This window comes from Polypterus senegalus, chromosome 5, assembly GCF_016835505.1.
Source record: "Polypterus senegalus isolate Bchr_013 chromosome 5, ASM1683550v1, whole genome shotgun sequence".
Lineage (NCBI taxonomy): Eukaryota > Metazoa > Chordata > Cladistia > Polypteriformes > Polypteridae > Polypterus > Polypterus senegalus.
This window is the reverse complement of record NC_053158.1, coordinates 47,696,090-47,717,900: the sequence shown is the minus strand read 5'-3', so window position 1 is coordinate 47,717,900 and position 21,811 is coordinate 47,696,090. Positions and strand designations below refer to the sequence as shown.

Sequence of the window (21,811 nt, the reverse complement as noted above, 5' to 3'; positions counted from 1 at the left end):
CTTCTGAGGTTTCATTTTGCTAACATGCTGAACTCGCTTGTGTTATTACTGGCTAAGAGAGTTTTCTGTTTCCTTGGAGGTGTAGCCTTTTCCCCGACTCGACACCTCTGACTTCCGGGCCGGACAGACACACACATTTCCACACGTAGATGTTTACATAAGATATACATACACTGTATATACTATATATTCAGTGAAAAATACATGAATGGAGAGAATCCATGCCGTGAGCAGATGAAGATATGATTGGGTTTCATTTTTAACTTCTTCCTCATTATTTTGAGGTCTGTCCAAGTCTTTTTATTTTCAGTCATAGATTATTATGTTTCTGAAGACTATTTTTTGCATTTATTTTAAATTTGTTTTAAAGATGTTGAAAATGCATTGCTTTTTTAATACCATCTCCATCTCATGGAGCTGTTGCCATAACATGGCTATGCAGCAGTGGCAATAGGTGCTTTATTTTACCTTTGTGCTGGTAAAGATCAGCACTATGCATGTCCAACTTATCCGAGATTGCAGATTCATCAAAGACTTTAGCAAGAGTTTATTTGTCAATTATTCTGCTTTAACATTCCTTGGCTTGCTGTTTGGTATATTGATCTTCTATTTTGCCATTAAATCAACATTTCATCTTCTGGTCCTTTAATATTCAGACTTATATTTTTAACATTCTTGATAGGTCATCTTAGATAGGAGGTGTGTCATGAAGTGCAAAAGTGTTGGAATGGATTTTGTTGGCTAAATTACTGGCAACATTTTTTGGGATTTCTACAACTATTTTATTATAGCATGTCATAGAATTTGTGAACCATTTATTGGAGATAAGATCTATCTGACCACTGTTTGGTTCAGTTTGAAAAGGTGAAAATGAAGATTTCTAAATTGTCTTATTGAAGAATCTAATTAACAGTACATTAGTAAATGCTGGATTTGTGTACGTGAAGGATGTGGTATGTCAACAGAATTCCATTCAGTCCTACGGGAACAAATGAGATTTTACTGGGACTGAAATGAAAGATCGCATAATTCAGATGACATACATGAGTGAGCTTAACCTTCTCTATTTCAGAACAGTAAATAAAGTACATTTATTATAAAGGCTATACAATTTTGGAAGTGTGAGAAATTTTGCATTAGATTTTAAATCTTGGTATAGATTTATGGAATTTCTACTGTCATATAATGCATCCATCCATTTTCTGATCTTACTTATTTTTATTGTAGGACTCTGTAGATTGTAGTAGTTGTAGTTAAATCAAAGAGGGAAGATTTGGAAGGTATTATAAATTTAAGAAGGAAGAATAGATAGATAGATAGATAGATAGATAGATAGATAGATAGATAGATAGATAGATAGATAGATTGGATCAATCAATCTTTATTTGTCCCCAGGGAGAAATTTGGCTTTTTACAGAAGCTCATTAAATAGATAGACTCACACACTATGGTCTAAACACACACCAGAATGACTAAAAAGGAAGAAACATAAAAAAGAATGAAAACCTCTGACTAGGCAGTCACAGTGAAAACTGAGATGTATTCCTCTTGGTATAAAGGAGCCCCAATAGTGCTTCTTGACACACTAATGCTGAATAATTCATTGGCTGAATGTACTCAGTGTTGATTGGAGCATAAAAATGTGGACAAGAAATGAAACTAATTGTTATGTACATAACATGGAAACAAAGGATCAGACTTTGTAAATTATTTTCATTTAAAATAAAATACTAGTTTGGTTTTGCATATGATGTGACTTTAAAAGCATTTTCATTAACGTGACACAGCAACCAGTTCACCTTGAGCCATTAGGAAATCTACAGAAGGACCCATGCCTTAAAGATGCATATTTTAAAGTTATATGCCTAAAAGCTAACTTTTGTATGTGTTGGCAATTATGAAATCATCTATCTATTTTTCCATTTATTCCTTCCTTTCTGAGCTTGTGTTCCCATTGTAAGGTTCAGGAGGGGTCAGTGACAGCCCTGTCAACATACAGGGTGGTCCAGATCTAATTATGCAGATCCAGATCGTCTGGATGACTCTGATTTATGTGGGGACGATTCCAGTTTGGCACACCGGGATTTTTCGGGTGATTTTCTATGTAATAAACATAAAAAGTTATAGTGTAATGACAATTGTATAATTAGATCTGAACCACCCAATACAGTAGAGTAAAATTCAAGCCAGGGATTAATCATGGATGGGTCACTTTTTCCAGACTCCACATCAGATGAGAATAAATAATTAAAACACAAACGAAAATAATTTCAGACTTCTACAAACCTTAATGTGAAAATTACAACATTAGAAATACAAAGTATTTTTTTGTCAAAGACAGCTTTTATCCACTAGATGTCACCAAAGCTTCAGAGGTTGCTGACTTTGCTATTGAAAAGACAAAAAAAAAAAGACATTTTCCAAACAACTGCACTCATAGGGTCAAGAAAGGAAGGAGTCTGTCCTGGGTAGCACCAAGGAAGGAACTGTCCCTGTTAGGGTTTCCGTCTATCACACACTGATATTAGCATTCATTCGTGCCAGGAAATTCAGAATCCCCATTAAGCTTAAATGGCACAGTTTTAAAATGTAGAAGAATTAACTTTATTATTATTATTAGAATTGCATGTGAACAAATGCGCAAACTAGAACTCGGTGAAGGTTATATGTTAATCCATATCATAGGCTTATTTTATGCTCCTCACTTAGTGTAATGTTAAAACTGACAGGTGAAACACAATTATAGTAAAAAGCAAAATTTGCTTTTAAAGAATGAATAAAATTAAAATATTCATAAAATAAATAAATAGTTACAGATTATCAAATAAAAACTTTCAATTTATTTTCTGTACTAATGTATTCTAATCAAACAGTGTGTGAAATTAAAGAAACATAGGACTTGAAAAAGATTAAGTCCAGATTTTTACATTTAATGCCATTTGGCAAATGGAATTTAAACTTTAAGAAAGGAATAACTTGTGCTTTGGCTACACTGGTGTGTCTTCATCACTCCTTGGTTTACACCAATGATATCTTGGAAGATAAATACACCGGAGGCTATAAGGGGTCAAGCTACTGGCTGGTTTGAGGCAGGACTCTCCTAGCAGTAATGGAAGCAGGGATTTTATGATCCTACCACAATGTCTATCATGGATGTAGCTTTTAAGTCAGCACAGTTAAGTCTCTGGACATGTCCTCATGTGTGACAAGTGGCAGGAAGACATTGCATAAGCTGGGGCATAAAATTAACAGTGGATGAAGAAAAGGCTCATAACAAGGCATACTGACTTACACAGGGTCAGAGTAGAGGTGATCATTAGCCTCACCTGTAAATCTTTTCTTATTTGAGAAGAAACTTATGTGTCTTAAAAAAACACAAGAAAGTGAAGAGTATGTAAACACCACAAAGCTAGCTAAGCTGGGATTTGAATTTTTAATGCTAAAGTTGTGTGAAATGAAGTGGCACTTTGGGGGCATTCAGAATAAAAATTTTATATTGCTGAAAGCATTTTAAATTAGTAAATGTACAGCATAACTACTACTTTGCTGTTTTGGGGTAAAGCTATTTTCACCTTCATGAAAATCTCAGTCAGTCAGCCTTTGTCCAACCCACTATATCCTGCTTCTATAAGAGATGCCCCCTCGGTCTCAGCCTTTAAATCTCGGCTGAAGACTCACTACTTCAGTTTAGCATATTCTGACTAGAGCTGCTGATTTACTGTACCGACTGCATCTCTGTTATTAGTCATTAGCACTAAAACATAAGTAACATGATTGTTATAATTTGTTACTAACCCTCACCTATTCTGTTTCTGTTCTCAGTACTCAAATGTGGCAATTGGTGCCACGGCCCACCTGCCAAGTTGTTTGCCTGCCTATGGTAAAGTCATCCCTGATGGAGGATCACAGGAATCATGGAAAAAAGGGGTCCATTCATCGGATTGGCTGGCCGAGCAACGTTTCAGCCGTGGAATGGCCACATGGGGAGGCAGCTTGATGGATGAGGTCTCCAGGATTCTAAAAATATCTAAATCTTATTATGTGATATCATCTACTGTTAAATTCTGCTCCGTGCTTCTAAAATTTTTATTATTATGCTGTATTGAGGATTTGTTCTGTTCTGTGTATTGTATTGTATTGACACCCTTCTTTTGACACCCACTGCACGCCCAACCTACCTGGAAAGGGGTCTCTCTTTGAACTGCCTTTCCCAAGGTTTCTTCCATTTTCCCTACAAGGTTTTTTTGGGAGTTTTTCCTTGTCTTCTCAGAGAGTCAAGGCTGGGGGCTGTCAAGAGGCAGGGCCTGTTAAAGCCCATTGCGGCACTTCCTGTGTGATTTTGGGCTATACAAAAATAAACTGTATTGTATTGTATATCCTAACACAGGGTCATGGGAGGCAATCCCAGCCAGCAAGGCAGGGACAAACCGTGGGCAGGGTGCCAGCCCACCACAAGACACACATACACACAGTTTAGGATCACCAAAGCACCTAACCTGCATGTCTTTGGACTGTGGGAGGAAACCGAAGCACCCAGAGGAAACCCACACAGACATGCAAGCACTGCCAAGGGAGGAACCGGGAAGAGAACCCAGGTCCCCTTACTGCCAGGCAGCAGCACTACCACTGCACCACCGTGCTGCCCCCCATGCAAATCTCAAAATGGTAAAATATACATTGTGTTTTTCATATCACTCAGGGCTGGAAGAACAGAGCAGCAAAATTTGGATTCTAAACAAAAGTCATATACAGCTGTATATTCCTACTTTAGTTTGAAAACAAATATGAAAAGCACCTTTTACATCATAAACTGGACTCATCTACTTAAAACCAAATAATTTGTAAGCATATTTCTAAAGAATGTGTCTTTGCCTCAGCCAAAGAATTATTCAGTTCTTTCTATATTTACTGTAAATCCTGAAACATATTACCGGATTGGTTGGTTAACAACGCATTTTAAAAATAATGTCCTCCTATTCAGTATTATGGAGAGCAAGAGCCCATCCTGGTAACATCAAGAACAAGGCAGGAAGCGGCTCTAGAGAGAGTCCTTTGCACAGCTCAGTCTCACACTCATACAAAGCAAATTATGAGTTGCCAAATAACCTAACAGACACATTTTTGTTATGTAGGAAGAAAACCAAAGTAACTGGAGTAAAAATCCAGACAGGTGTAAGGAAGATTTACACCCAGGATGCTGGACCCACAGGGCAGGAGCATTAACTACTGCTATTTGTTATCACCATTTACAAAATGTTGCTGCATTTAATTAGTCCTATAGCAGTGACCTGGCAGATTTCTTTAGAAATTTTTGGATGGTTTAGAGATTTATTATCAGCACCATCAGAAGTCATAATAATTGCGTTAATGTCAATAGATTTTACTACTATAACTTACACATGCTGAAAGCACAAGTGTAAATTAAGATCATGTTTTCAAAATAAAAGAAACAAAGTCTCAAACTTTCCATTTTATCAGAAATATGCTTTTCTAAAATATCTTGAACTTTCGAATGTGGATAAAGCAAGATTTAGGTTAATGTAGGTAAAGAAAATTTCATTATCTATTGTACTTTGACACCAATCACAATATGATCATATTAGTTATATGAATTAACTTGTAAACCAAAACAAACTAACACAGTAATCAAATATTATGTTACATGGCACATTTTTATAGTGAAGACCAACTCAAAGCCCATTCTAAGTACAGATCCAAATATCTGTTGTTTACATTTTTTTGTATTCAGTTATACTTCATGTGTTGTGGGCAGCTTGCTTAAGGTCATAAAATGAAGTGTAAATCACGGCGGCTAACTTGTTATTTAAGGACTAATGCTTCACTGTCTACCAAACACAATTCAGAGTTTTTTTATTGTGGCAAAAACCCCATCCATCCATTTACTTGGTGTGCCTAAATAAACATCAGGGTAAGCATTCATGTAAAAATTAGGCACAATTTAAGCGAGGTTCTTATTCATTGCAAGGTATACAACAGTAATATGTGAGGCAGTGCAGTGTAGTGGTTAAGGTTTTGGACTTCTGGGTTCAAATCTCATTACTGACACTGTGAGACCAAAAGTAAGTCACCTGACCTGCCTGTGCTCCATTTGGAAAACCAAAAGAAATCAGAAATTGTACCATCAATGGTGAAAGTCACCTAGGATAAAGGTGTCAGCCAAATAAGTAAACAAAATACCCAAATCTGTAATGAGCCAATGTAGAGACAACAATTAACCTCACAAAAACTGGAGTAGCTGGAGAAATATTCATACAGACTTGAGGAGACTGTGCATATTGGGGTCACAATTAGAACCCTGTCTCCTGGAACTGTAAGACAATTGTAAGTACAGGTGTACAGAACCCAATTTTTCTTAACTATTCTGCATTTTCAAAACCTTTTGAGGTTAATATTGTATTTTGGTTACTGTACTAATTTATAAATGTTAATTTTGTATCATAATCAAAGTGTAATAATCAAAATTACACTGCTGTCATATATAATGGAATCTTCTTCAATGCTAACAATCATCACACTGATTATGTGTGATCCAGACTTTGAAATGCTGACTAAATTTGTCCATGTTATTGTCTAGGAGTGGGTTATATCATCCTGTTGATGTTTAATTTAAAACTCATTAAAGAAAGTGGTTCACTCTGATATCAAGACTATAACAGTAATTCATTGTGAACGGATTTCTAAAGGCAAGTTCCTTATGTGGACACAACAAGTTGCATCTGCTGTTGTCAAATGTTAATGCCTTGAAATGTACAAATGGACACGTCTCACCATCTTACTGCCACCAACAAGTCTGCAATTGATAGCAGCAGCTCTCCAGCAGTATCCAAGCCAGAAGTTCTTATGTGTATTTGAGGGTTTTTTGTTTGTTATATTATTTATATTATTTTTACCTCTTTCTCGTGCTTCAGTGACGTTTTATTTTTTTATTTAATTTTTTTGAGCAGTGTATTTTTAAGTGAAAATCAGAAATGTTGATGCTTACAATATATCGTGGAAAACACCGAATTACACACTTGACCTGAAAACATCACTGGGAAGATATAATAATACCATTAGCTGTTTTATCACAACCAGAAAATAAAACATGAAGTCTATTATGAGGAATTCTGTAACTACGTTTGATGGTGATCTGTAAGTCGGGTTATGCTATCCAGAAAAAGCATTGGGCATCTTTTGGTGAAACAAGAAGCAAACCCTACTGTAGAGTAAGAAGACGGTAACTGCAAAGTAGTCATACTAAGAGGCTAATTTAATTATGAACCAATGTGCAGACTTGAAACAAATGCTATAATATCGTGTGTCATTGAAACATCAAATTACGTGAAAAAAATCAATACAATTAGAAACACTTACTTAGAATCTGTATCTTCTTCTTTTCCTTCTTCTTCTTCTAAAGTATTTCCCCCTTTCATGTTGTGTCGCTATATTTGACCAGCCTCCTCCATGATGTCTGTTGTACATTTCCTTGTCTGATACCCCTTTTTCCCTTAAATCCCCCTTCACACAGTCCATCCCCTTTCTCTTTGGTCTCTTCATCTTTCTTGATACTTCAATGTCCACAATTCTCCATCCCACATTCTTTACTCCTCTTCTCATGGCTTGCTTATAACAATTTAACATTCCTTCTTATTTTTTTAGGGATTTCCCCAACTTTAACTGCATCTGTGATTCTCTCTGATACCTGATATCGTTTAAACCTTTCCATACATTCATTTCAACCTCCTCATTTCTGTTGCTTCCAGTTTCCTTTCATTCCTTTCATTTCATTCTTTAAGTGCCCGGGTTTCTAGTACATACGACAGTGCTGGTCTGGTCACTGTTTACCATTCATTCTTGCACTAACTATTTGGGCACTTAACACTTCCGCTACATTTTCCAGTTTTTCTAACCTGATGGCATTCTATGGTTTATTTCTGAATCTAGCTCTCCATCCCCTACTATTGTTGATCCAAATATTTGAACTTTTCCATGCTTTTAAGCCTTTCTACCTCCATCTTGTTCTTGTCCCTTGTATCTTAGATATGTTGTCTTTTCCCACTAATCTTAAGGCCTCTGTCCTTCATAGACCCTTTCCACTCCTCCAGTTTCCTTTCCACAATATTCTTCAAGGTGCCACATTGCACAATATCATCCGCAAATACCACTCATCATAGGACTCACTCTATTATTCACCTAGCAAATATATCCATAACTACAGTAGATCAAAATGACATGGGCTTAAAGATGATCCTTGATGTACCTCAGCCATAACTGCAAACCTGTCTGTGATTCTTACACTATTTTTCACATTTGTGTAGTCTCCCTCATACATAACCTGAACTATCCTTACATACTTCCCTGATACTCCCTTTTAGAATATGTATTACAGAACTTAATAAAACCAGTCTCACACATGATGTGTTGCTACATGTATCTCCATATTTATCTTTCCATTTCGCTGATCCTTAGAATATTTTAAGAAAAACAAAAAGGCAATACCAATGCTTTATAAAAGACTAAATCAAAAGAGATAAAATCTGAATGAGAAGATTTAAAGGGTGAGACAATACTTGATATAAACACTAGTGTTTTACTGTTACGCTGAAAAAGTCTAATAAAAGAAATTCTGATCAGACCTGGCTCTGCTAATTTGTCTAAGCAAATTTATGATAAGTACCTTAACATACATTTGCACTAAAGGCTTGTATAGTAAAGAATAACCGTTCTAATTTTTAATTTGTTAGTTGTTATCATTACATGACAGCATAATATTCTTAAACCTGTTTAATTTAGTTTAGGGTCAGCATCGAGCCTGTCCTGGCAGCGTCAGACACAAGGCAGACATTAGAAATGAAAGGGGGGCACCTCCATTGCAGGCCTTACATGTTTACACTTTCACAGGGACAATGTACTTTTTATAGTTTACATATTAACCTAACATGCATAAGGAGATGTAAAAGGAAAACCGAGTAACCACAGAAACAGGGAGAACAGCAGACTCCACACAGAGAGCAAGCAGGAGTGGAGTTCAAACCCAGATTCATGAGGCAGTGGTGTGTATGAGTGGCCGGATAGGCATACAAGTTGAAGAGTCAAAGAAAGGTTTGGATACCACCCTGATGACCCCTTTTAATTGTAACAAGCAATATTCTTTGGCTTTAGCACTTCGGTAGGGATTCAGGAGCACTGTGCTTCCTACTGTTACTCTAGTATCTGATACCACCTTCTGGGAAATATCCAGCCTTGAAGGGCTGAGACAAGAAGAGTTGGAGTGTTCTCTGGGTGATGTGGTAGAGTCAGTCGTCCTTCTTGGGTATTTTTTCTTGGCTGCTGGGGAGGAAGGAGAAGACAATGTTAGCGTCAGTGCCCCTACTCACCCCAGGCGGTACTTCTTACCTCACTTATGCATGACAAGTGCTAAACACTTTTTCGCTATGTCTCTTTATTGAATTATGATACTGACTCTTACTGAAAAAATACTTATCCATCAGGGTTAAAGCCATTATATTAAATTTAACTTTTCTAAACTACTGTATAATCAGGATTTAATAATCAAACCTAAGTATGGTACAAGTGATGAATCTGCCAACACTGTGCATCACTAACAGTGATAGTATATGCCCAATAATACATTAATAAAGCAAGAATTTAAGCATATACTTCATACTTCTAGTTCCTTCATCACACATAAGAAAAGGTGGAAATAAACTAATTACAATGATGGGGATGTGAGAAGCTTAATCTATTCCTGTGATGTATTTGAAAGATGAAACTAGTTATTATTTCAGGAATGCATATAATATGTTCTGAATACACAGATATCCCTATTAAATAATACATTTGATCACCCAAAAGAATAAAAAGTAAATAGCCATATTAAAATAATATTTTTTTGTTAATTAGAAGATTAGCAAGATTTATGTTTCTAGTTTATTAACTCTTGTCTACGAAGGACATATTTGTATATAGACTCTATTTACTCAAGTAATTTTTTCCTCATGCAAATAGATGTTATAAAACCTCATTCTTCATTATGCACTACAAACAACACCGAATAAATATTGTTAAATTATATACACATCTATGTCTTGAAATTATAAAAAACATGCTGCTTTCATAACTAGCAACACAAAATTCATCTTATATTTTTCTACCCCTTAAGACAAATCCTCTTTCAAACTATAAGAATATAAGTAAAGACTTAGACAAGAGAAAGCTATTTAATCCAGTGTAGCTTGTCATTTGATTTTCACCCAACATTTTACAGATTTCAGGTTTGAAGTTTAAAGGTTTTAAAGTATTCTTGTCAAAAAGAACATGTGAGAATTACTTTCATGTAGTTCATCAACCAACATCAATAACAACATTTATTTATATAGCACATTTTCATTAAAATGGTGTAGCTCAAAGTGCTTTACAAGATGAAGAAAGAAAAGTTTATATGAAACATACATAAGATTAGGCAATACTATGTAGCAAAGTAAGGTCAGATGGCCAGGAGAACAGAAAAAAACAAACATACAAAAAATAAAAAAGATTGTCTGCAGTAAAAAACAAAATCTGCAGGGGTTCCAAGGCCATTTATATGTGTGAAGAAATACTTTATAGTATTTGTGTGGAATTTATCCTTAAACAACTTCCAATGGATAGCATGTCTTTCAATTGAAGAAATAATTATAAGATACTAGTTTTAATTTTCCTGAACTAACCCCTAAATGTATATTGTGAACTTGACCCGGACACAGACAGGCGGACATGTTGTCTTAAAACCACCACACGTTTATTTTACAGTTTTACAATAATAATAATGGTCACAAAGACCCCAGTCCATTGGTCACACAGACCTTAATCACGTGCACAAACCCCAAACAGTCACAATCCTGGCCACAATGCCTTGTCTTCGGGCCGCCTCCACAGTTCCTCTTGCCTCGTCCTCCTTCCACCCAACTCTAGCCTCGAATGAATGGAGACGGCCACTTTTATAGAGGACCCGGATGAGCCCCAGGTGTTCCCGGCAATCTTCTTCTGGCCACGCCCCAGTGTGGCGGAAGTGCCGGCTGTCCTCCTGGCTGCTCTCCGGGCGCCGTCATAAATCTTCCCCCCAGCACTTCCTGGTGTGGCGGAAGTGCTGGGGTAACAGGTCCCCAAGGCACTGGGGTGCCTCCTGGCGGTGACCACGGGCCCCTACACGGAAAGGCTTCCATGCCCTTGACCCGTGGCCCCCAAAGCAACCCGGAAGGCAAACCCCACGTGATCCAGGCAGGGCTCTGACCCTCTTCCGGTCCCTCCTGGCGTCCTGGCCGGGTCATGGTCCCTGGCATCCCTGACAATATACTGTTCCATAGTAATCTGTTCAGACTTAAAAAAGCTCATTCCCTGCAGTCATGGATTCAGTGTAAAAGTTTTCATGTCGGCTTTCTTTTGTCCTGGTATGTTACTTTTATGATTTGGAGAACAAAACTGCACCCAGTCCTCTAGATGTGTCCTTCCAAATATGTTAAAGATAAACTCAGTACTTTTGAGTCAAAGTTACAATCATGGTATATATTCATTTGCCACATGTCCCATTCTGAAAAAAGCCTTAAAACTTACCAAATACGTCAACTTTGAAGTATTAAAATTTTCGATTTAAGGAAATGTGCCATCTGAGTTACTGAGGCATGCTTCTGACAACAAAAGTTCTGGGAAAAAAGTAATTTTATTACAGATTCTTGTTGCTATTTCCTTGAGGTAACGTTATGTTTCTAGCTTGCCTGTCTGTTCTTTGCAGCAAAGTGAAATGCACAGCCAGTCTCCTTTTAAAATGGCTGCATCTCACATAAAATGGCTGAATCTAACAATACTGACTTGCTTCTTACTTTTATTCCTTTTTAAAACAACAATGATATGCAATTTTTGTGGAATCTCAAGATGTCAATCAGTACATAGTGGCTTGAAAAATAGATGTATTTGGCACTGGTATTGGGAGTGGGGCTTCGGATCTTTAATGGCAAGCCCTAGATATTTCAGTGCCAGTTACACAGGATCAAGCCCCTGATGTTTTTCTCCATCCTATAAAACTTAACCCTTTCTCAATGTAATACAATGAAAACCCAAAAGGAACCATGCCCCCTATAACCACTCTTAAATTTTATGTACATGGAAGAATCCTAAAAACTCCAAGGAGAACAAGCACACACAGATTTTATGTACGTGTTTTACTTGAGCGAAACCCCATGGGGGATCCCCCCACTCTCTCTGATTTTATACACACAGAAGACTTGCGTGAAACCTCAAGTGGGACAGCCACTGCTCTATACATGGTAGATTCAAGTAAAATGCAAGGGGAACTGCCCCTCTACTCTTCAATTCTATACACATGGAAGGATCTTATGAAACCCATGAGGGAGACACCCACCACCTACTCTTATTATGTAAAAATGTATAACACAGCACATGATAATTAAAGAGGGGGCTGAGACCCTCATCCTTGCAAATCCCTGGTATTTGGTAAGTTTTAAGACTTTTTTCATAAAAGTACACTGGTATACTCCATTATCAAATGCAGGAGTGGACTAAGTATTATTTAAGACTTATAAAATATGCTTCACTTTAGAATGCAATTTCATGTGGCAAATTAACACATATCATGATACTGAAGGGGTGTCACGGTGGCGCAGTGGGTAGTGCTGCTGCCTCGCAGTTAGGAGACCCGGGTTTGATTCCCGGGTCCTCCCTGTGTGGAGTTTGCATGTTCTCCCCGTGTCTGCCTGGGTTTCCTCCAGGTACTCCAGTTTTTTTCCCCAGAGTCCAAAGACATGCAGGTTAGGTGCATTGGCAATCCTAAATTGCCCCTAGTGTGTGTGTGTGTGTGTGTGTGTGTGTGTGTGCCCTGAGGTAGGCTGGCACCCTGCCTGGGGTTTGTTTCCTACATTGCACCCTGTGTTGGCTGGGATTGGCTCCAACAGACCCCCGTAACCCTGTAGTTAGGATATAGCGGATTGGATAATGGATGGATGGATGATAGTGAAGAAATAATTTTAACTTGTAAAATACCAAACTTATCCTTTAATCAGCTGAAGTATGTTATGCCTTTACATTTCAGACCCTTGCAATGTAGTGACAGTGTATCAGGTATTTTTACTTTCTTGTGTACAAACATGTTTATTTACATTAAACTTTAATTTCCCTGTATCTGTTCAAGCCTCAACCTTAGACAGTTCACTCTTTTATGATTGTGCTGGCTCTAGTGTGTTTGCCAATCCACCTAACATTGAGTAATCTGCAAATTGAAGCAGTTACTTAAATTTTAATCTACACCAAATCAGGTATAGTATATAAATTAAAAGACCAGGAGCTCCAGCACTGATCCACTATTTACGTAACCTCAGATAAAAGTTCTTCTAACCCTAATCTATGGTTTTCTCTGCCAATAAAAGACACGTCAGCCCATTATATCCTGAATTCTTGCCTTTTGTACTTTGATTACTAGCTTCTAATTAAATAAAAAAAAAATATAAATAAAATTGCATACACCATTATAACTTAATGGTTTGTTGTTTTCTGATAAAATCCTACTATGTAAGTAAAACACTACCATTTTTAACTGCTCATTAAAACTCCAGCAATAGATGTGTATTTGTGTACCTTGTTTTTAATAAATGCTTCCATTAATTTTCCAGTAATACATGACAAGATCACAGGGCTTTAGTTACCAGGATTATGTGAATCACATTGATGAAATGACATTTGTTGTCTTCTGGTCTTTGGAAACTTCCCCATAAGCAATGATTTTCAACAAGTATTATCTATCCAAAATAATACCAAGGAGACGGAAGATATCCATTTATTGAACAAAACAAAAGTCTTTTTACTGTATTAATTTGATTCTAAAAATTAATTGTTTTTTAGGGACATTGTAAACCAGACCTGATCATTGTATGGCCTGTATGGTTCTGTCTGGCCTGTGGAAGGTGCGGACAGCAACTACTTTTCTGGTTCGTGCAAGTCTGCATCACAGTTAGATATGACTGTGCAGACGCAGATCAGAATTGATATGTATGGTAAATTGAGGGAGACTGCATCAGAGAAAGGGTGACACAGAGATTGTTCATGTTATAGCAAATAAAGGAAGATGACACCTGTTGTTAGTCTGCGTCCTGTCTGCATTTTGTGCAAATACATAGCAGTAAAGCAATCTGTTTGGTATGTAAAGAGCACATCGCTGCATTTAAAGACTACAACTTAAGCTGTCTCTTTGAGACCAAGCACGCCAAAAAATACAGATATTTACCTGAAGAGGAGAAGGTAAAGATTGCAGAGGAATTGTTAACTAAACTCCAAAGTCTTTTTACAAAGCTTCATACAGAAAAGGAAGGGAAAGTAAAAACCAGCTATATATTACCTCACAAAATTGTGAAAAGAAGCAAACCTTTTTCTGATGGGGAACTTGTTAAAGAGTGCTTATTGGAGTCGGTGGCAACCCTCTGAGAAGAAGGATGCGTTTGAATATCTGTCCCTCTCACAGCAAATGGTTACAAGACAGATTGAAGAAATTGTGGGGAATTTGGTACTACAGCTAAAATGCACGGTGAAAAATGTCGCCTTGGATAAGAGTTATGATGTTCGTGACACAGTGCAGCTGCTGATTTTTGTGAGAGGAATAAAAGACTTTGAAATGACAGAGGAACTGCAGGCTTCTATGCAGTCAGTGAAAGGAACAACTGGTAAGGATTTATTTACTGAAGTCAGTACGTGAATGCAAAGATTAGGACTGCAGTGGGAAATGTTAGTTGGTGAGGGAACTGATGGTTCTCCTAATGTGACTAGCAAAAATGTTGGACTTTTAAAAAGGATGCAAGAACAAGTGGCTGAGATTAACCAGGCCCAAAAACTCATATTTGTACATTGTATTATTAACTTAGTAGTGGTATTTAAGTCAGTGCTGAAAATTAATCATGAGGTTGACATTATAATTGGAGCAAGCGCCGATTATAGCATATTACTCCACCCACCACACAAAATAAATGCTGTATATTTCATCAGGGCTAGGAAGTTAAATCACAAACAGTTTATTACGCTGTTGGAGGAACATGAGACAGATCACTCTGATCTGGGCTACCACACAGCTATCAGGTAGCTAAGCTTGGGCAAAGTGCTCAAAAAGGTCCACTTTGTGAAATCAGAGATTTAAGAGATTTGCCAAATGAAATGAAAATCCATCCCTGAAATAAGAAGCGCTGAGTGGCTATCAGATTTAGCTTTTGCTGTTGATGTCACTGCACTTATGAATGAACTGAATACAAAATTTCAAGGCAAAGTTCTTTTTGCATGTGATATACACAGCCTAGACATGCTGCTGTTTCTCTTTCATCAAGCAGACAGGAACACATTAACACACCTTCCCACACTGAAAGGGAGGAATCTATCTGCTGATCAGCTTACCAGATATGCAGCCATGTTCTGAGAAATGCATGGTGAAATGTTCACCATCTCCTCTCCTTTTACAAGTGACGTGGACAGTGCCCCCAGTGAGGTACAATTTGAACTTATAAACTTGCAGTCTGATGCATTGCTGGTAGAACACTTCAGGTCAGTGCCATTACTGACATTCTTCCATTCTCTCAAAAAGGAAACTTTCCCACACTTGAGAAGATTAACTCAGAGAATGCTTGTCCTCTTTAAATCAACATAATGTACATATGTGCACAGACATTCTCAGTAATGAAATTTAACAAATCCAAGTACAGATTTTCTCTCAGTGATGACCATCTGACTTCTGTACTCAGGAATTACACCTGACTTCAGTGCAGTAGATGAAGCTCATCAAAGATTTCATTCTTCCTGTTAAGTTGTCAAAGGTACAGAGACAGTAGAATACTTTATCAGTGATTAATGCAGTATAATGTATTTATTTTTGTTTGTTTTATACAATCAGGAATAGTAGGTTGTGTTAGAAAGCATGTTCAATAAATCAAACTAAATCTGTGAATATGTGGTCTATAATAATTTTATTATGGTGAAAAAAAGAAACATAATATGTTTGCATTAATTCAAGCTTTGATGAATGTGTTCGGCCCTCCACAACAAGCTGGTTTCCTCATGTGGCCCCCAATCAGAAATAGTTGCACACTTCTGCTGCAGTCTCAGATACATATCTTCTTTAAAAATACCTCAATCAACATCACAGTGTGCAGTTCTGGCAAATATCCCAGCCCCAACAGAATTCATGTAATTACTATGGCTTCAGACAACATTATAGGCCATCGGGCAATGGAGTGCACCGGGTCCCCTACCTACACATTCACTCAGCAAGTTGCAACATACATAGATTAGCATGGGGTCCCAATGCTCGTGGGGCCCCCAAGCTACTGCCCAGAGTGCCCATGCATTAAGACGGCCCTGGCTTCAGAACGTATTCAGACCCCTTCACATTTTTCATAGCCCTGTGGTAAAATTGTTTAAACTATTTTTTTCTCCACATTAAGTAGCAGTCAATATCCTACAAAGACAATGTAAAAACAAGATTTTAGGAATTTTTGCATATTTATAGTAATAAACTAAAATGTCACTATTCATACTCTTTGCTATGACACTTGAAAATTGGCTCAGGTGTATTCCATTCTATTGATCATTATTGAGATGTTTCTACATGTTTGGAGTCTACATGTGGTCAACTCAATTATTTGAACATGATTATGAAAGGCTCAAACCGGTCTATATAAGGTCCCACAGCTTAAAATATGTATCAGAGCAAAAGTCTGTCCCTGAGGTTGAAGGAACTACCTGCAGAGCTTAGAAACAGGATTAAGTCCAGCCACAGATCTGGGGAAGACTGCAAAAAAATCCAGCAGCTGGCTCCCAGGAGCACAGTTCCCTTCATAAATTTTTAAATGGAAGATATCTGGAACAAACCACAACCCTTCCTAGAACTGGCCACCTGGCCAAACTGAGGGCCTGGTAAGAGAGGTGACCAAGAACCTGATGGTCACTTTGTCTGAGCTCCAGAGAAACTGTGTGGAAATTGGAGAAATTTCTAGAAGTTCAACCACCACGACAACACTACACCAATCTTGACTTCCATAAAAGACACATAGAAGCTCAAGTGGCGGGAAGCTCATGATTCTGTGGTCTGCTCTTCAAATGAGTGTCTGCTTATAATTCCAAGAGCTAAACTTAAAAGAAGTGGTGAGGCGGCCTTCTGCTGTTAAACACCTAAAATCTGGAATAGCTTACCAATAGAAATTCACCAGGTTAACACAGTGGCACACTTTAAAAACAGCTAAAAATTCATTATATTAACATGGCTTTCTCATAGCTTAATTTTAGTTTAACTCTGATATTCTGTATATATGTATTTAGTTATCTTTTTTTTTCATGGCTCCGAAATCCGTATTAACCCCTGCTTTCTCTGCTGTTCTTTTCCCGGTTTTCTGTGGTGGCGATCTGTGCCACCACCACTGATCAAAGCACCGTGCAGTCCCTACATTGATGGAATGAAGGCCAGAAGTCCACATGACCATCATCATCAAATTCATTCATGTGAAGCCTGAAAACCATGAGGACTGATTTAGATCATTTATTTTAGGTAGAATGCCTAGAGGGGACTGGGTGGTCTCATGGCCTGGTACCCCTGCAGATTTTGTTTTTTTTTCTCCAGCCGTCTGGAGTTTTATTTTTTGTTCTTTCTGTCCTCTCTAGCCATCGGACCTTACTTTATTCTATGTTAATTAGTATTGCCTAATTTTATATTTCGTCTTTTTTCTCTTTCTTCATCCTGTAAAGTATATTTATATATATATATAAATAAATATTGTTGTTGTTGATTGTTGTTGATAAAACCAAGATTAGCATTATGTCTGAAGGAAACCAGCCACCACTTATCACCTGTGCAATACCATTCTAATGGTGTATGGCAAGCCGAATTAACATTTAGAGATATCTCAAAATGGATTTTAAGATATCTGGAAATGCATTTTAGATATCTCAAATTGACTTACAGATATCTAAAAATGCATCTATTTTAAGATATCTAAAAGCATTTTATGATATCTTAAATAGATTTCAAGATATCTTGAAATGATATGCTGTACATTTTGAAATATCTGAAATGCATTTTAAGATATCTTTAATGCAATTCGAGATATCTTGAAATACGTTCCTGTGCATTTTGAGATATCGCAAATACATTTCGAGATATCTCAAAATCACTTCCTGTAACATTTCCTATTCTTTCAATGGGACTTCCTGTCTATTTCGAGATATCTCAAAATGAATTTGAGATATCTTGAAATGAGAAGGAAGTTATTTTGAGATATCTCGAAATATAATTTAGATATCTTAAAAGCATTCAAGATATCTTGAAATTCATTTTTTTTCAGATATCTGAAATACATTTTTAGATATCTAAAATTAATTTCATGATATCTTAAAATGGGTCTCTGCTCCATTTCAGATATCTAACAATGTATTTCAAGATATCTCAAATTGTATTTCAAGATATCTAAAATGCATTTTAAGATATCTTTAAAAGGACACTCAATTATTTCAAGATATCTCAATAGCATTTTCAGATATCTACAATACAATTTAAGATATCTCAAATACATTTCCAGATATCTTAAAACAGCTTCCTGTCCATTTTCAGATATCTCAAATACATTTCAAGATATCTTAAAATGACTTCCTGCACATTTCAAGATATCTCAAATACATTTTAAGATATCTTATAATAAACAAGTAGTCCCATTGAAATAATAGGCAATTTTACAGGAAATGATTTTGAGATATCTTGAAATGCATTTAAGATATCTTAAAATGCATGAAAGGTCAATTTAAGATATCTGAAAATTCATTTGAGATATCTTGAAATGCAGACACAATTATTTTGAGATATCTGAAACTGTATTTGAGATATCTTGAAATACATTTGAGATATCTTGTATTGCAGATATCTTAAAATGTAAAGGAAATTATTTTAAGATATCTCAAAGCGAGTTTCAGATATCTTAAAAAGTAAATTACATTTTAAGATATCCAAAATTCATTTTGAGATATCTCTAAATGTTAATTTGGCTTGCCATAAATGGTGAGGCATGGTGGTGGCAGCATCATGCTGTGGGGTTATTTTTCAGCAAATAGGACTGGGAGACCTGGCATTTTTAAGGGAAAGCTGAATAGAGAAAAGAACAGAGGTATCCTTAAAGAAAATCTGATCCAGTGCTTTGGATTTCAGACTTTTCTAAAGGTTTACATTCCAACAGGACAATGCCCCTAAATACAAGCCAAAATGTCATTGAGTCCAGAGCCTGGGCTTGAACTGAATTGAACATCTCTGGGGAAACTTTAAAATAGCTGTCCACATAAGGTCTCCAACCAACCTGACAAAGCTACAGAGGGTCTGTAGAGAAGAATGGCAGAATATCTCCAAATCAAGGAGCAGAAACTTGTCACATCATACATAAGAAGATACCAGGCTGTAATCACTGTTAAATGTGATTCATCTAAATACCGAGTAAAGGGTCTGAATTCTTACATCAATGAGATATTTTAGTTTTTTATTTTTAATAAATTTGCAAAACTTTTGAACATGTTGCTTTTGCTTTATCCTTCTGGGGTATTGAGTGTTACTTGATGTGAGGAAAGCATGAATTTAAATGGTTATAGCAAAAGCCTGCAACATAACAAAATATGAAAAAATGAAGGGTTCTGAATACTTTCTTTCCTCTGTAACAGCACATCAGAGGCCACTCTGCACATCGTTTCCCTAAAATCCATCCACCCATTTTGTTATCAATTTATCCAGTTCATACTATAAGACTGATGGTCCCTGTAAATTTTTTCTGGTTATTCTGATTACCACATAGGCGACTTTACACCTTCACTAATATCTTAAAACCCAGATCTATTACTAATGTGGCTTAAGGTGAATTTCTCTAGCACCCTTTGGAAAATATGTCTACTAAGCTCAGAGGGTACAGTGTTACTCCCTTTACCTTCTTCCTTTTGTCTCAAGAACAATCTTCAATATAAGATATAGGTTAACTTTGTACCTCTCCCCGAGCCAGCATAATTATAACATGCACTGCCATCCTAGAACAGCAGCAAAGAGAAAGAAAAAAATAAAGAAATGATCCAGGCTGTGAGTGACCAACACTACTTTCCGACTAGACCACCACAAGTACAGGATCACACCAGCGAAAGCAAAGTTGATTTATAAAAGAATTGCTTTTATCCCATAAAATGAGGCATTGGACACAGCAAACAAACCCCTGTATACATAATGCCCCGCTGCAATGCTTCTAGTTCCCCCACATGAAACAAACAAATTAACAACATACACCACTAATACACAATATGAAAAACAAATAAATGAAACAAGTGTCCTTTAAATATCCACCATTCAACATGATTATTTACAGTCTGTGATGGTGAAGGATAACTCCTATTCTGGGAAACGTAATGCTTCACAATCCCCTATGCTGGCCCTTCAGGTCCTCTCCCGAATGACTTCACCTCATTCATATGAAAAGAAAATTAATTCTTATAGAAATGAACCCAAGTTCATCTAACTTTTTCCAATGAGTTGAGTAGCTTTTCCTGTTGTCATTTTGATGGTGTCTACTTCTCCTTTGGCTCTGGCACTCTCTTCTCCTCCTTCACCTTTACTGCACATATAGTCAGCTCCTCACCTTACAGTTTGTTTTCTTCCAAGCCTGGTGTTCCCTTCCCTAGGAACCATTGGCCAACCTTGCTCATTCAGCCATTCCATCCTTAACAGGTCTAGCAAAAGGTGCAAACTGCCAGTGACACCCACACATATCCATGAAAACCGTTATATCTTTCAGTAATCAAAGATTTCAACTTTATGTATTTCTGTCCAAAAGAATTTGTTTTATTATAATAGAAAATTTCAACTTACTGACAAGGAAGTGGTTTAGACCAATGGGAATGTCTGGTGCAGTCCAGCAAATGCTTTTCTAAACCACTTAGCAATGCATGCTGAATATCATCTGTTAGCAGCAATCACTACATGATCTAGGATCTGCAGTGGAACCATTGTTTTGTAAGCTTTGTGAAATAAACAGCCTCGACACACACAAAAAGCTTTGGGGCAGCCACCCATATATTGTCCCTGGCTGCAAAAGGGTTTTGAAAACACATTCATGTGCATTGTTTTGAGTCCTAAACTGAACTGACGGGATGTTGAAATGATGGTGGCTTTAAAGGCCAAAACCGGAAGTGACGACATCTGTGCCCGGAACCGGAAGTGATGTCATTCGTAGGAGGGATTGTGACACCAAGGCTGTCTGATAGGCATTTAAGGATTTTGGTCCACAATTATGTTAATTTGGTGCAAGCCCAAAACATATGGCCTAATGAGGCTGGAGCTCAATTGCAATGTTTGCAGGTTGAATCTTGACTGGAAACATTTTGGACAATTTTAAATTAGATAGATGTGCTTGATAAAAGATTTTAAGTTGCATAACTGTGTGCTTTGCACATATGGAGCTAGAGTGAGTTCTGTGCATGGCTGCCTCCCACTCTTTTACTGAAATGTTGAGTAAGAGATTCTTTTCTCACTGTACTCTGGCATCTTTGAAAGGAAGGGATTTTAAAATGTTCTACATATTACAGAAATGCTTTCTCAGTCCTCAAGACTGATCAGTATTTCTCCTGAATAGAAATAGGTGGAAGGTGAGGAAAATTAGGCAGATTTTATTTAGCAAAGTTTCTAATTTGGAAATAGTAGAAAAATTGTGTTGAATGGAAGCTAAATTAGGAGTGTGATTGTTTGTATATTTGTCACCCAGTAATAAAATTGAAACTTAGG

General features: G+C 37.0%; 1 long non-coding RNA gene across 2 annotated transcripts in view; it reads right to left on the bottom strand.

Annotated features, from left to right (window-relative positions):
- Positions 1-8,270: 8,270 nt before the first annotated feature.
- Positions 8,271-21,811, bottom strand: part of LOC120530256 — a 39,396-nt gene continuing 25,855 nt past the window's right edge. For both annotated transcript variants that reach the window (XR_005633931.1, XR_005633932.1), the window contains exon 3: positions 8,271-9,330. This is a non-coding gene — a long non-coding RNA (uncharacterized LOC120530256). The remainder of the gene's footprint in view (positions 9,331-21,811) is intronic.